A 16,339-nucleotide genomic window follows, 5' to 3' on the forward strand; every position below is an offset into this window, starting at 1 on the left:
CACAATCCGGTGGCCACACCCACCAAGATTGTGTACAAAACTGACAAGCACACTCCTGCCTGTCAGATGGAAGCAGGCAGGTACCCACCTGCCCCCCTCCCCCCCCCCCCCCGCTCAGCATGGCAGGTGCTGGCATGTGGAGGGGAGAGGAAAGAGCAAATGAACGTCTGCTTTCCTCCCCTTCTTTCTGTGGCCCGGAAGGTGACGTGTATGATGCCACTTCCGGGTCATGGCTGTCACTTTCCCCGACTAGAATAGCCTGTATGTCTCCTCTGGGCTCCAATGGATGTATTGCAATGCAGTTCACATTGCAATACATCCAATGGAGCCCAGAAGAGACATACAGGCTCTCTTAGACCCTGCATGTCTCATTAAAGAGAACCTGTAACCTAAAAATCATTACATAGGGGATTTTATGTCACCTATGTGATAGGAAAAAAAAAGTTAAGTTTTTTTCATTGGAAAAAATAATAAATTTACATCCAAGCACATAACACCCCCCCCCCCCGAAAAAAAAATGTTGAGGCCCCCCAACCCCACATATACGCATGTACAAACATAAAAAGGCATAGATTGAGGTGCCTACGTGGGACACTGTCGATTGTGATACATCTGTTACATATCACCATTAATATGCTATGGGGGAGTGATTAAAGTCTGTTGGTCTTTTTCCTGATTTTGTTATATCTCATGTTTGTAAAAGATGTTGATTAAATGATTAATTACAGCATCTTCCAGAAGTGAGTACACCCCTCACATTTTTGTAAATATTTTATTCTATCTCTTTATGTGAAAACACTGAAGAAATGAACATTTGCTACAATGTAAAGTAGTGAGTGTACAGCTTGTATAACAGTGTAAATTTGCTGTCCCCTCAAAATAACTCAACACACAGCCGTTTATGTCTAAACTGCTGGCAACAAAAGTGAGTACACCCCTAAGTCTGCCCATTCTCCTCTGATTTCTGACACCAACAAGGCATTTATGTCCACACAACTAGAGGAAGGTGCCTCCAAGTGCAGTATTTACAATTTATTAGTAAACAATGGATAAATTGCACTTACAAGATACATAGTTAAAAAGACTCATCGTGTGGTAATTAGAACCAGGTGAGACATACAGGCGTCCAGCAGCAAACTATGTCTATAGGATCAGGAAGTAGAGCCCAGGATGTGCCTGTGCATCAAAATGAGGCTTGGAGAGCAGAGTCGCATGTAGGAGGTGAAGGGGGCAGTAACGCATTTCAGAGCATGCTCAGGTCTGAAGAAGGAGCCTACTGAGCATGCTCCAAAATGTGTTACCGCCCCCTTTGCCTCCTACATGCGACTCTGCTCTCCAAGCCTCATTTTGATGCACAGGCACATCCTGGGCTCTACTTCCTGATCCTATAGACAGAGTTTGCTGCTGGATGACTGAATGTCTTACCTGGATCTAATTACCACACGATGAGTCTTTTTAACTATGTATCTTGTAAGTGCAATTTATCTATTGTTTACTAATAAATTGTCAATACTGCACTTAGAGGCGCCTTCCTCTCTTTTTCATGTTATTGCATTAAAGCCTTGCTTCCACTCTAAGAAGAGCTGCCTCAGTGTTACTGCTCCCATCCATCCATCCCTGATATCCATCTGGCACCTTTTCCTACAGCTACAGAGGTTGGACTAGAACAAGCGCGCCCTATATAATATACATTTTCTTGTCCACACAAGTGCCGCTCACTGGATATTTTCTCTTTTTCAGACCATTCTCTGTAAACCCTAGAGATGGTTGTGCATGGAAATCCCAGTAGATCAGCAGTTTTTGAAATACTCAATCCTGCCCATCTGGCACCAATAACCATGCCACATTCAAAGTCACTTAAAACACCCTTTCTTTCCCATTCTGATGCTCAGTTTGAACTTCAGCAAGCCATCTTCACCACGTTTAGATGCCTAAATACATTGAGTTGCTACCATGTGATTAGCAATTTGTGTTACCAAGCAATTGAACAGGTGTACCTAATAAAGTGGCAGGTGAGTGTGTATATATATATATATATATATTTGTCATGTGTTTGATAAATGTACAGTATATAGGGAAATAAAATTGCGGGCTGGGAACCAAGCCATGTTTTTTATCTCCAAATGGAACATGACTTACACTAAATATGCAATTATGAAATTATGCAAACACATGCACACGAAGGCTTTTTTATCGCTCCTAACAATGTACATGTATACTATACAGATGCGTAGGGGTGATTACTTTACTCACTTCTATCACTATACCACTATCTACAATCTCTACTGCCAAACTAATAAATAAAGGGCCCTCATGAACGAAAAGCTCTTCCACACATACTTAGGATGAATGAATTTCGACAAGGATAACCAGCTAAAGCCGGCATTAATTACAGGAACAGAGAACAAGTGTTGTTAGGTAGATATTACTTATGACATGCTATGTCACTAATGCTTTGAAAGAGGTTAATCCTACCTTATCCTTATTCAGAAATAATATATCAGTATATGTTCTTCCATACTTTTACAAGCAGGCTTCCTACAAGGGGTGAAATTAGATTGTATCTTAACGCAAAGCACACATTTGTCATCCTCTAATGCCCCTTATTCTTTTCTTAGAAATTGTATTCACATAACCAAACTTTTCTTCAATTCAAATAAGCAGTTTATTGGGGTAATGGAAGGATGAAAAAAATAAGTACTTTATGCTCTTGTTGTCAATAGTCTATTCATAGGTTTAAATTACGTTCTAAAGCTGGAATTTGAATTTACATTTTTTTTTAGAAAAAAATTCATTTTGGAATGCTTGCTCAATTTTCTAACAGTTAATGGGGTCAAATTGACAATTATTTTTGACCATAATCATGAAAAAAATAGCAGGATGGATTTTTTTTTTCTAACAGTGAATGTGGTTATCACTCAGGAAATTCCATTCATTCCAAAATTGAACATTAAAAGCTAACGCCATTTTGAAGTACTTTTGAACGCCATTTGTCAAGTCTCTGATGGTAATATCAAAATGTGCTGATGAGATTTTTCTGTCCGGCTACTTTCACATTAGCAGTACTACTTATTGCCCTGTGATCCGCAGTAGATCACTTGTTTACTTTCTATTTTTAAATAGCTGAATAGTAACTTTACATTGCACGACCATGCCACAAATGCCAGCTGAGTGTTCGGCTTGTGGTTGCGGTGTGTGTCCTCTTTGAACTAAATGGGCAAGTTTGACAGGTGGTGCCGCCTGTCAGACATTGCAAACTAAAAATGCTGCGGCCACAACATGTATACATTCCTGTCCGGTTGCATTGTTGCAGTTCAGGTGGGCAGCCAGAGAACAGTAAAACCACATCTCTGCTACCTGTTTTTCTACCCCTTGGCCACCCATCTGAAAGAGCCTTATGAATGTTCATACTTAAATCTATCAGTGTATGTCCAGGTTAAGTATTGACCTGTGTCTTTGAGTGTGTTCAGCTTCCAAGGTCTGAAGGGGAGCTTTTATTTCCCGTCAAAGGTTAGAGGCTAAACTTTGCATGAGAAGAATTTTTGTTAATATAATAATATTGGATGATCATTCTCCCATGCTGTTGAACTTCCCTAGACATGCCCACCTAGCATTTCAATGCTTTCAGGGGACAGTAAACTTGGGGCTAGAACTTAGTGACACCAAGTTCTAACTATAGCTAAAGCAACCCAGATGGCTTCTATGAGGTCTGGCAGTGGGAAGGGGGCCTCATTAGGTAGGTTGTTTAGACAAATTAAACATGACAATGTACATGATGTGTCAGTCAATGGGGTTGATGGAGATTGGCAATAAGAATGCCTTCAGGGAGGGTTAAGGTAAGTATTTCTCTGTATTAGATAATCCCCCAGAAAACCAAGCTCCATATTTTTCATCGGCTGTTGGGGGAAATGCTAAATATTCTATTTGTGCTCCAAATTAGTCTTTAACATGTTTCTACAGCCAAAAAATATTTTTATAGGAATGGAGAAGGATTAGAACACCTGTCGTGCTTTACTGCTGTTGGCCGCTGTCTGGTAAAAGGTTGTCCCCAGGACAAGAAACAAGAGGAAATCTTTGTAACAGTAAAAAAGTCAGAAGTAGAAATTATTTTTTTGTAATTTAAAGCTGAATTCTAGCCTTGCCTTCAATCCAACCAGTTTTATAATAAAAAAAGGTGTAAAAATGTAATAAAGTCAATATGTCCCTTTTGTGGGACATTCACAATAGTAAAGTTTGTGGAGGTGAAGTGGTGAACCTACTACAACCTAAAATATCACTTTTATTCTACTCTAATTAAATATTATTATTGAAACAAACCCCAACCTATATCCTGCAGAGAATAAAAGATAGCAGAAGTGTTCTTTCTTTACTGGCTGCAAATACATTTCTGTCTTCATATCACATATTGCTTCTTGTTCAAACTTTTTATTGTTTTCAAAAACATAAAAAGAAACAGACGTAGGACAGTCCATGAACATATACAGGCTTAAGTGAATACACAAAAACATATTGCCCTACAGGGAAGAAGGATTATTGCATGAAAATCTTGTTACAAGGAACCATATAAAAACATGAAGAGGCATTGTGGTACATGGGAAGATAGAATCTAAATGTACAACAGAGATGGATCACTGTTCCCAATGACCAATTGGAGGTTTCGTATCAAACATGAGGAGGGGGGCAAATGTGGACTGGAAGAATAAAAAGGAAAAAGAAAAAAAAGAAGGGGAGGGAGGATTAGAAGTGACTAAAAGTGAGAGTGAGGGAGAGAGAGAGAAAGAGAGAGAGAGAGGGCGTGTGACTTCCAGGAGAGAATAGAGAATCTCGGAACCAGAACAACACAAAATGTGTCTCTTAGGACTAATATCACATATTGCTTCAAAAACCTATGAGACTCAGCCTAGTACATTCAACTTTTCCGACCTTCTTAGTGATATAAATTAACCTAATACCCTATACTCTGATAAAAAATAAAAGTGCCCAGTGCTGTTAAAGTCCCCCAAAACCCAACATGTATCTCCTTTAAACAAAAGGTTTCATTAGGGGTTACGTTGTGTCGTCATTGTGCAAAGTGAAATAAACACTTGCATGATGTATGTAATATAGGTACATGACCAATTACAGTTAAAAGAATATATATTCTATATATATATATATATATATAAACGCAATTAAATAAATACAAAAATACTTTTAAATGTCATACTTTTAAAAGAAATTAGTGAAAATCTGCAGAATTTCATCTAGAGTATCCCTCTTACACCAGCTTATGTAACGGCAATAAAAAAAACCATAATTAATAATTATTTATATAGCACCATTTCTAATTCTTCCATTATTTGCCATAATCTTTATACTGCCCAGATCACAACATCTGTAACATTTAAAATAACAATAAAATTCCGTTTTGATTACGACTTACCCTCTCGTATATTTTCGGAGCAATGGATGTCTGCAGCAAAGGGTAGATCCAATTTTAAGAAATTGTTTTATGTCCAATCTAGAAAAGGAGAAAAGTGCGAGATTAGAAACTTGGTACAGTTTTTTTTTTTTTTTAACATTTTCCCTTTTGAAAGTAAATCTTCACAACGCTGTCATCACCTCCACTCCCATAATGCTAACACCTCATAGAATTTACACTTCCAGCGCACAACCAAATCAAACACATAAATCAGCACAAAACCTGCTAGATTTTTTATCTGTTCATTTATACAGCACAAACTTCTTTTCAAATTGAAGCCATGGTATAAGGGAAAGAGGGGGGGGGGTCAATAAGTACATATTCTGCTATTGTTTTATTATATTTCTATAAGAACAATTTAAATGAGTTGTGTGTTGTGTTGTTTTCAATTTTATGCAATATGTTCAAGTTTCTCTCTCTATTGGCTGTCTGTAGGTGTAATGATGTAATCAGTAATCTGGATGAGTGACTGCGTAAATACTGTCACAAATTGTCACCTAAACACTAAATTGTTATCAGTCAATCCTTCTTGAAGCATCACACCTTTTTATAGTTATGTTGTCATTTGTCACTCATGCTTTGCTTGAAAAATTACTTAAAGAGGAACTGCAAGAATTAGACAAAATCTGGGCCCCCCACAATTTTGCAAGGGTTAAATGCTCGTTTCATCTAGGGGGGCAGGGATAAGGTGTAATACTTTATTCCTGGCTCCAGAAGGCTCCTTCAATCTATACGCTGCCACCACACTAAGATCCCAGCTAAGATCACATGCTTACCTTCGCCCATGTTGGGTTAACAGACATACATTGTAGGTAATGACACAGAGGGACCATCCACAGACCAGAGCTTCGGGTAAACAAGAACAGTGCTGGAGCCTGCTTCACTGAGGGATAGGATAAGTAATACACCTTAGCTTTGCACCTCTACACTAAATGATTACTTAAGCCTCGCAGTGCAGGGTGGGGTGGGGTGGGGTGGGGTGAGGGGCACGGCATGGGTAGATTTTATCTAGTTCTCTGAGTCTGGCTTTAAAATATCTTTTTTATTCATTTAAAATGCTGCTTCTTGCCTCTTACTCCAGTGCTCTATGCTGGCATAGCTGAGCAACATCCACTCCCCCACATCGTAACACAGACTTGTACTGCAGAGGAAGTGAGGGGGATATGTCAGGCCAGGAATGTTACTGAGACCTGATTACTGAGTGCACTATGCAACTATGGTGCCTACAACTGCTGTAATAAGTGTAGGAAAGACTATGAAACTTGAGATTGTTAGTAGAGTGTTTGATTGCATATTCCTTTCTGTGACTTCCAGAATTTGCATAAACCACAGACCTGAATTGAGCAACAAATCAGAATTTGCTGACAAGAGTTTAGTGAAGGTATACATTGTCAATAGAGCTGCTGTCTTATAACATTAACTATTTATTAGAGATTTTTTGGAGTCCATCCAAAGCTAGCAAAAATCCTTTTTTTTTATTAATAGAGTTATAGACTCCAAAGAGAGAGATATCATTCTACCCCTGTACAAATCATTAGTAATACCTCATCTGGAATATGCAGTTCAGTTTGGGGCACCGATTCACAAAAAGAACATTGGGGAACTGGAGAAAGTACAGAGAAGGGCAACTAAACTGATAAAATGCATGGAGGAGGTCAGCTATGAGGAACGATTAGAGGAACTGAAGTTAATCTCTCTTGAGAAGAGGAGATTAAGGGGGGATATGATCAACATGTATAAATACAGCAGTGGTTCATATAGTGAACTCGGTGTAGAGCTATTCACCCTGAGGTCATCACAGAGAACAAGGGGGCACTCTTTACATCTGGAGGAAAAGAAATTTAATCTCCAAATGTTACACGTATGTGGAATAGACTCCCTCTAGAGCTGGCTCTGGCCAGCTCAGGAGATTATTTTAAAAAAGGCCTGGATTCTTTCCTAAATGTACATAACATAACTGGATACTAATATTTATACTTAAAGTTGATTCAGGGAATATCAGATTGCCTCTTGGGGGATCATGAAGGAATGTATTCCCTTGCTGGAGGAAATTGGATCAAGCTTTATTGGGGGTTTTTGCCTTCCGCTGGATCAACTGTAGGTATAGGATTGTGTATATAGGATTGTATAATTTTTTCCCCTTTTATTGGTTGAACTAGATGGATGTGTTTCTTTTTCCAACCAGACTAACTATGTAACTATGTAATTAGTGACCTACCTCTGAAATTGCTTGCTGTCTGGCTGTTTATGCTTGTCCTTTAACTTTGACACTCTTCTCTTTGACCTACAACAATTGTGTATATCAGGAGCGTTAGAGAAAAGGCAAAATTACTGATTTGAAGAATTTTTAAGTCAGTCTAATTATAAATAGTTTTGGCATAATAGCCAAGGGACTAGAATATAAAAGAGATGATGTTTACCATTGAATGAGAGGGAAGAAGGTGGAGGGATCTAAGTAAATCTGTGCTCATCCATGCAAGGTTTAATCTCTCCTTTGCTAGAGCTATATATACACTTTTTGTTTCTCTACCACTGACATCAGCAGCAGAAGCCAATATGTGTAGGCTACAAATCACTGAAATTGTAGTTCTTTCTGGGCTAAAGGCCCACTCCAGATAGTACTGATTTTGGTGATTTACTAAACACAGGCACATGGAGTGAGTCACATGCTCCTTCATACTTGGAAGCACCAGGTATTTCCTTTTTACTTTGGCAAGTTGAATAGGGAACAGAGTATATGCTGAAGGATGGGACAGTTACTGTGAATGGGCAAAGCACAGTTTTGTTTTAAAGGTAAATTCAGATCACAATACTACAAAGTGCCAGCATTATTGTATTCTAAAATCACCCTATGTTGCAGGATGCAGGTGTTCAATGCAGTTTTCTAGATATTGCCCTTTGTACCACACTGAGGGTCAAGGAGTGCCAACACATTGATGACACTATACCTGCCGGCTCTTCTCTGACTCCCTTTCCCTGCTCCCAGACCTTATCCTCCTTTCTTGTGTCTTTATCTACATTTCTACATGCTGCCATCTTTTTATTATCCGTATATTGTTCCTAGGCTACTGTAAATCAGAAAGCCAGTTGCCTATTGCAGTCTTGCTCGAAACCCCTAAATACAGCTGTACAAGTTCAGCAATTCCTACAGCTCCCAACTGTCCCTCATTTGAAATGACTGTCCTTGTTTCAGAACCAAATCTTTTTGTCCCTCTAAATTATTACATCTGTTATATGTTTAAAAGTCAGTATAAAAGAAAGATAGTGGTGAAAAGATACATGCACATTTCTTGTGCCTTATCTCTTTAAAGAGGTCCTTCACCCTGTTTGAAAAATAAAAGGATACTCACCTGTCCAGGGATCCAGTGCCATCCTCACCTGGACCATTTCTTTGTCCATCTTTGTGTCCCCGGCGTCAGCATGTTAACTACGGGAAGCTGGTTGTGATGGTTTCACAGCTGGCTTCCCACTACAAATGCCTCGAGCTGATCAGCGTGAATGGTCCCACAGCCTTCTGGATCTATGACGTGCTCCAGAATGCTGTGGGCAATTAGGGGGGAGGGGTTGTGGGAAAACTTAGGGAATCGCCTAGGCGATCTGACCAGAAGTGAGAATGGGTACCTACCAAAACTATGTATCCACTCCCCCCCCCCCCCCCCCCGAAAAAAAAAAGTTCCAAAAGAAGAGGAACTTCCCTTTAGGGGAAAAAACCCTGGAAGTTCAGAGAAATACCTGTTGATCTGCCATTAGTGCATATGGTCCCCCAAGTCCTGTTGTGCAATGACAATACCATGATAGCCTTTTTGTGGCCTGAAATTTCAAAAATTGGTGTCAGCCCTGCCAAATTGTCTTTTATAAAACCACTGAATCCTGCCCATTGCAATAATCTCTACAGCACAAGGACTAACTGTTATATAGTGCAAGACAAAAACTGGATAGTCTCTATGAGATAACACAGCAAGTGCACGCAAGGCACAAGAGAGCCGTGCATTGTTAATACAAATTTCTAATATAATTAATACATTGTTTATATTGAACAGATAGCACACAATGCTTTCAATGGTATATTTAACAGACCAAATGGAAGCAAATAAGATAAGTCCATTGTAAAATTGACACACACTTTAATTCTTCAGGGTCTTTAATTTAAGTTGGCACGTTCTCCCTGTGCATGTGTGAGTTTCCTCTGGGAACTCCAGTTTCCTCCCACACACCAAAGACATGCTGGTAGGTTAACTGGCTCCAGTCTAAATTGGATCATGTATGTGTATTAGAGACATTATATTGTAAGCTCCTTGAGGCAGGGACAGATGTAAATGTATACATAAATTGAAGGCGCTATATAGGTACCTGTAATAAATAAAATAAATAGGTTATCCACTTTCAGTCTGCCCTATAGCTTATTTCTTTCCTGAATGAACACAATGGGGTTTATTTACTAAAGCTAGTTCACTCAGAATCTTATGCACTTCTGCATGGAAACCAATCATCTTCCAGGTTTTATTACTAAAGCTTAATTGAACAAGCTGAGGTTAGAAGCTGATTGGCCACCATGCACAGGTGCATGAGGTTCTGAGTGAACCACCTTTAGTAAATCGCCCTCAATGAGTGATTGATACCACTCACTGTGTTCATTCATAGCTGAAGCATAGTAAACTTTTTTTGGGGGGAGGGCCCTGTCAGGTTGGCTGTATGGGGCCCAGTGGTTTCTAACAGCAGCCCTGCTGGTTCCCACAAAGTGTCAGTGTCAGACTGTCCGCCGCAATATTGAAGTTCTGCTATAAGTCACTGATCGCTGCCATTACTAGTATTGAAAAAAAGAATAAATTCCAGTGTATATACCATAGTTTTGTAGTATCTATAACATTTGGACAAGTCAATCAATATATGCTTATTGGAATTTTTTACCAAAAATTTGTAGCAGAATATATTGTGGCCTAAATTTATGAAGATATTAGATTTTTTAAAAAAAAATACATATTATATAGCAGAAAGTAAAAAAATTTTTTTTTTAAATTTTGTTCTTTTTTCATTAATATAGCAAAAAATAAAAAACCCAAAAGTGATTAAATACCACCAAAAGAAAGCTCTATTTTTGGGGAAAAAATTTTATAGATTTAATTTTGGTACAGCATTGCATGACTGTACGATTGTCAATTAAAGTAAGCAAAAAATGGCCTGGTCAGGAAGGGAGGTAAATCTTCCGGCGTTCTCTGACAACATTAAAGGGCAAAACTGTAATGTTTCCAAGAGAGCATCAGCAGTTTGCTGATTCATTTACTTGCAGCCAGGAGCTGCTCTTTAAAAGGAAATGAAATGGTATTGCAATATTGACAGATGTGTTCATTCATTAGTTAAGCTATTCCTAGCATTCAACATACAGGATGTGTGACTTTCATAAAGTCTGCACAAAAGACAATACATCAAGATTTCAATGCTCAGCTAGTAAAAAAAAAAACAACAGTTCCCATGTCCAATAACTTTGTATAAATGTATTTTCCTAATGGGTCCAGACAATGAACGTAACAGGGATTTAAAGGATAACTCCTTTCTATTGTAAAGCATTAGATCCTCACCTTAGATGACTCCAAAGCTCATCCCTCGGCAATCCTTCTGTACCGTCTCCTGTCTCAGTTTCTGGCTGATCTTTAACGATTATATGAAAGGTTTCTGCACAACTCAGACCATGGTTACTTCTATTTGAAGTCTGTGCTTCACAGTGACTGCATGTGAGCGGATCAGCGACCATGATTCAGTGACTGGTGACAAGACTGGGGGAGGGTATATAAGAAGACGTGATGCCTCCTCTTCCCAAGTCCTTTGCAGGCAGCTCATCCTACCTCTTAAACCTTCCCTTAATATATGTGGCTTTAATGATAAAGCAGCTCAGAACATGCTTTTCACAATGGGTGATAATGGTGAGTGTAATTAACAATTCAGTAGATCATAATAACTACGCACTTTAACACTTTTTCTGTAAGTTTGGCTCCCCTTCTTCCCCCCACAGCCTTCTGGGACATGTCACAGGTCCCAAAAATCTGTAGGACCAATCAGCATGCATATGCGCAGTGATCAGTTGTCTGCGAAGCAACAAGCATTCACAGTTGGCTGCCCACAGTTAGTATGCCGGCGCTGGGGACAGAAGCTCCATGATGAAAACGGAGGACAGCGCTGGATCGTGTGACAGGTGAGTGTCTTCTTATTAAAAACCAGCAGCTACAGTTTTTGTAATTTTTCCACAGGTGACTGAAATACTGCTCTAAGATGTCTGCAATTCCCCAGGATGGTATGACTAATAAATAGACCTTTTAAAATGTTTGGCAATGTGTTAGTGCTACACAATTTAAAAAACATTGAGCAAAATCATCGGGGCAGCACAGTGGCTAAATGGTTAGCACTTCCTCCTGGCAGTACTAGGGTCTTGGTTCAAGTCCCAACCACAACACCACCTGCCTGGAGTTTGCATGTTCTCTCTGTGCCTGTGTAGGTTTCCTCCCACTTTCCAAAGACATGCTGGTAGGTTAATTGAATCCTGTCTAAATTGTCCCTAGTATGTGTATGTATGAATGTGAGTTAGGGACCTTAGATTGTACGCCCCTTGAGAGTTAGGGACTGATGTGAATGTACAATATATATATGTAAAGCGCTGCTTAAATTGACAGTACTTGTTATAAATAATTGCAAAAATAAATCCATAATAATTCTAATATCAATAAAATGAGGACAGAAAGCCAAAACCAAGCCACCAGTTTATCCCCACACCACATAGGTGGGAAATTTATACCACATGCCTGTCATTTTCCCAATAAACTAGTTTTACATGGCGGTTAAAGAAGAAATCTGTGGAAAAAAAATGATTTTCCCATGCAGTGGGGCTGTGCCTGCACTGTATGGGTTAAATGCTAATTTTTGTCAAGGGGCTCAGAAAGTAAAGATATACTACAATCCTTCCAGTGCAAGACCGGTCCCCGCCACTCCTGCCCCCCCCTCCCCCCACACACACACTAGCGGTCTTGTAAATGGGCTGTTCCTAACACCACTACATCTATAGACCTGCCCTGGACATGAGGACGGCAGGAACAGTCCACAGGAAGGTCATGTGCCCTGCTGTGACTGGTCACAGCGGTCACGTGATACCAGCAGGGACTGGTAGACAGATCTGTCATCAGCTGTGTCCCTCAGACACAGCCGATGACAGATGTCACCACAGTGCAGTCCCGCAGGCACACACAAGGGTGCAATATGGCAGGGCATCATATGACACCCATCCAAATCGACTAGAGTCTCGCTTGGCCATCATTTTGTTATTGGCCGGGTGAGAACTGGTTAACGTTTTTGTAAACCTCAGACATGATTTATGAACAAAGCATATCCCTCTATAGTAGCCTCTCTCAACCAGGGTGCCTTCAGGCTTTTTCATGGGTGCCTTAACAATATGCTTAAAACTGCCCAAAATTGTATACAATCCAGCAGGTGAATCAGTCTTGCCTTTTATTTACACAAAGCCATAGGTTTTCATTGCACACTTTTACAACCTGCCAGCTTCTGGCATCCTAGCAACCAATCACATCATTAGATTAGTGTCATCATTAGTGTCTGCACAGCATCCTTGTTTGTCCCTCCTATGCCCTTCTTTATCAGCAGTAGGGTCACATTAGCTGAATGAGGGAGAGAAACTAAGGGAGAAACATAGGAATACTAGTCAGTACCAGTTTACAAAGGAATATTTGCTTTGGAAGAATAAATCACCTCTAACATTGGGTGTCCTACACATGTGGATGTTGCCTTGAGATTGTCCAAGATAGGTTGAGAAACACTGCTCTATCGTGTGTCATAATTGCATACTAGCACATTTTGTGAAACTTACCTTACAACTATGCCCTCCAGTGGCATGCTATCACCGCTGACAGGGTTTCCATATTCACTCGGTCCTTCTTCCAGGTTTGTGGGCTCCAGCAGCTTGAATGAACGGGCCACGATGACATCACTCTCATGGGTGTGGGAGTCACTTTTTACGGCACACAGCTCTGAAGGAATGGCACAGGCATGCCATTCCTTCAGAGCACATACCCCGGTGCTCTACAAAGGTAAATATTTCCTAAACGGTGCACATTCAGGAGATATTTACAGTACCTACAGGCAAGCCTTATTACAGGTACAAATGAACAAACAGATGGCTTCCTTCCATTCTGTACAATTGTGTCACTAACTGTGATTGGTCACAGTAATCACATGGTACAGAGTGGACCAATCACAGCCCATCTGTGTCATGTGATTAGCTGTGGCCAATCTTAGCTAATCACAACAAAAAAACCTGAATGAATCAATTTCATTCAGTTAAATGCTTGCTTATAGCAATGACATTCTTTGCTATAATCAATCATAATGTGTAAAAAAAAAAATACTGATCACTTCTCCAGAGATGTACAATGTTACAATGTGTTATGAAAAAAAAAATCGTAAAAGAAGAAAAAAATGTAATAAAAAAAATTAAAAAAAATGAAAAAGTTGAAAAAAATATTATTTTTTTCATACTGTCACTCATCAGTGTCAACCAGCCACACCAGTTATATGATGACACTGTACTAACTGGTGACAGTATGTAAAATAAATAAAATGTGATTTTTTTTTTATTTCTTCATTTTTCAAAAAAATTACAACTTTAAAAAACTTGCCATGCCTCTTACTAAATACCTGAGACTGTCTACTTTGCAAAAAGTGGTCAGCACTTCAGGATTGATTGATTTTCAGATATAGACATAGTATGTGAACTCTATAACCGTCCTACAGACTAAATAATAAATAATGATTTGGGTTATTTTTACCAAAGAAATGTAGCAGAAACTGTGTTTTTTTTTTCAAAATTCTCAGTCTTTTATTAATTTAACAAAAAAAATAAAAAAAACAGTGGTGAATAAATACCACCAAAAGAAAGCTCTAGTTGTGTGAACAAAATAATAAAAAGCTAGTTTGGGTGCAGCGTTGCATGACTGCGCAATTGTCATTTAAAGTGCGAGAGCGCTGAAAGCTGAAAATTGGTCTGGGCAGGAAGTGCCCGGTACTGAAATGGTTAAAATTCTTTTGGTACGAAAGCCAGGTCATATTTGACATTTTAGCTGTATAATTTAGCTGTTTGCTTGAGCTGTTTGTCACTCACAGAATAGTTTTGAAAAAAAGCATTGCATCCTCTGAACAGATAAAAAGAAGTGGATATTTACAGACAATCAGGAATAAACAACAGTGCCGTGAGACCAGGATTATTTCTTGGACACGTTTTATAGCACAAGATTCTTTGTAAACTGAAATAACATTTTAATGAGGCAGGGGAATGGACCATGGCTAAAGCTGTATTTACTTCTGAAAAAAAAAAAGAAAAAAGATATGTATTATAACTTTAGTCCATCTCATCTGTCCCGAGTCTTTTATTGGCAGTGCCGGGCTGATGTGGTAGCCAACATTAGTAAGATTCAGAAGGAAACACCCCCCCGCTGTGCCCAGATATGCTGCCCACCCCATGGTGCCTTTTAATTCTGTGCAGTAAACAGCATTGCTTCTGTCATGATCAGAGATCGACACAAAATGGAGATGATACAGGTATAAAATCCTGCTCCTTTAATTATTCCGCCTACACAGGAGCCCTGTGAATTGTGAGACTTCAAAACAGTCACCGTTGATTATTAAGAGATAGTGCTTTACTTGTACCTTTATAAAGTAATAAAAATAAATATTGTCTTTGATATGAGGACGTATGCATATACACTTTCATATTTTGTGAATCTATATATTATTTTCTCCTGGGAAATAATGCTCCAGAACTGTAAGCAGTTGCCTCTCCGATGTCACGGGGTTTCAATAGAAAAACATCTGCCTGTGAATTACTGGATATTACAATGTCCATCCATTCAGGGTTCCTGACCAGGAATGTAGAGTGGCTCTGCATTTATTTTGTATATTCTTTTTTTAACTACTGTATGGTAAAGACAAAAATTATAATTTGAAAAAAAAACTTTTCTAGTCATATGAATATTTTATATTTTACGTTTCCCTTTTTGTATTAAATTGGATTGTAACAGTATCATCTCCCCTTATTTTTAAAGATCTGCAGTGATATATACAGTGAATCCTGTCTGATATTAATAATAATAATTTTCCTGGGTCTCCTTGCTGCAAAAAGGTGAAATTTACACACACAAGTGAATGAGTCAGAGCAGTGTCACTGCTTTTTCAGTAGCCTGGGTCTTAAAGTACATGTAAACCCAACAGTATTGGGTGTGTTTAGAAATAATTCTCCCAGTAAAAGTGTATTCACATTTGTTTTGCTTATATGGGGCAGACAAGAGAATGTTATTGGGCTATTCCCTGTGCTGGACAAATGTTTTTCATTAATTCAAAATTGAAAACACTGAATTTGGCCACTAGGTGGTGCTCAGGTTCATAGGAATATCCTTTAATAGAGAGCACCAACTAGTGGTCAAATCTGGTACTTCCCACTTTAAATCACAGGAACACATTTAGTCACTCTGGCTCGTTCAAACAGTGCAATCCCTCTGTAGCTCAGCTCAGCTGCTCAGAATGGCTGAGAGAACGCACTGCACATGCACGGTGATTGAATGAACCTGAGCAGCTGCTGGGAAAGTATCTCTAATGTTTGACCCATCCTACAGTTAATACAGGATGGAGAGGGTCATGTACTAAGGAGCTTTTCGGAACAGGCTGTAAACTGTCCACTTATATGGAGGGAGAATAGAACTATTTTGACAGTGGAGCAGTGGAATGTAATGTGCTGGAGATGCTGCAATGCATAGGAGACTTTTTGGAAAATGGCCATTATAGGAGAACTAACCCTTTGAGTTTCAGTTAAAGAGAGTCTGAAGGCAA

The 16,339-nt window shown here is 39.1% G+C and overlaps 1 protein-coding gene across 1 annotated transcript in view; it reads right to left on the bottom strand.

The window, feature by feature from the left end:
• LOC149454008 (contactin-5-like) overlaps nucleotides 1-16,339 on the bottom strand; it is a gene marked incomplete at its 3' end in the record, with an annotated part of 1,251,777 nt that overhangs the window by 464,261 nt on the left and 771,177 nt on the right. Inside the window, exons 4-5 of the mRNA XM_089687921.1 lie at nucleotides 7,680-7,745; nucleotides 5,423-5,500 (exon numbers count right to left, since the gene is read on the bottom strand). The remainder of the gene's footprint in view (nucleotides 1-5,422; nucleotides 5,501-7,679; nucleotides 7,746-16,339) is intronic.

The sequence above is a fragment of the Staurois parvus genome, unplaced genomic scaffold, assembly GCF_062004578.1.
Source record: "Staurois parvus isolate SC_StPar_1 unplaced genomic scaffold, SC_StPar_1.0 ptg000440l, whole genome shotgun sequence".
NCBI lineage: Eukaryota > Metazoa > Chordata > Amphibia > Anura > Ranidae > Staurois > Staurois parvus.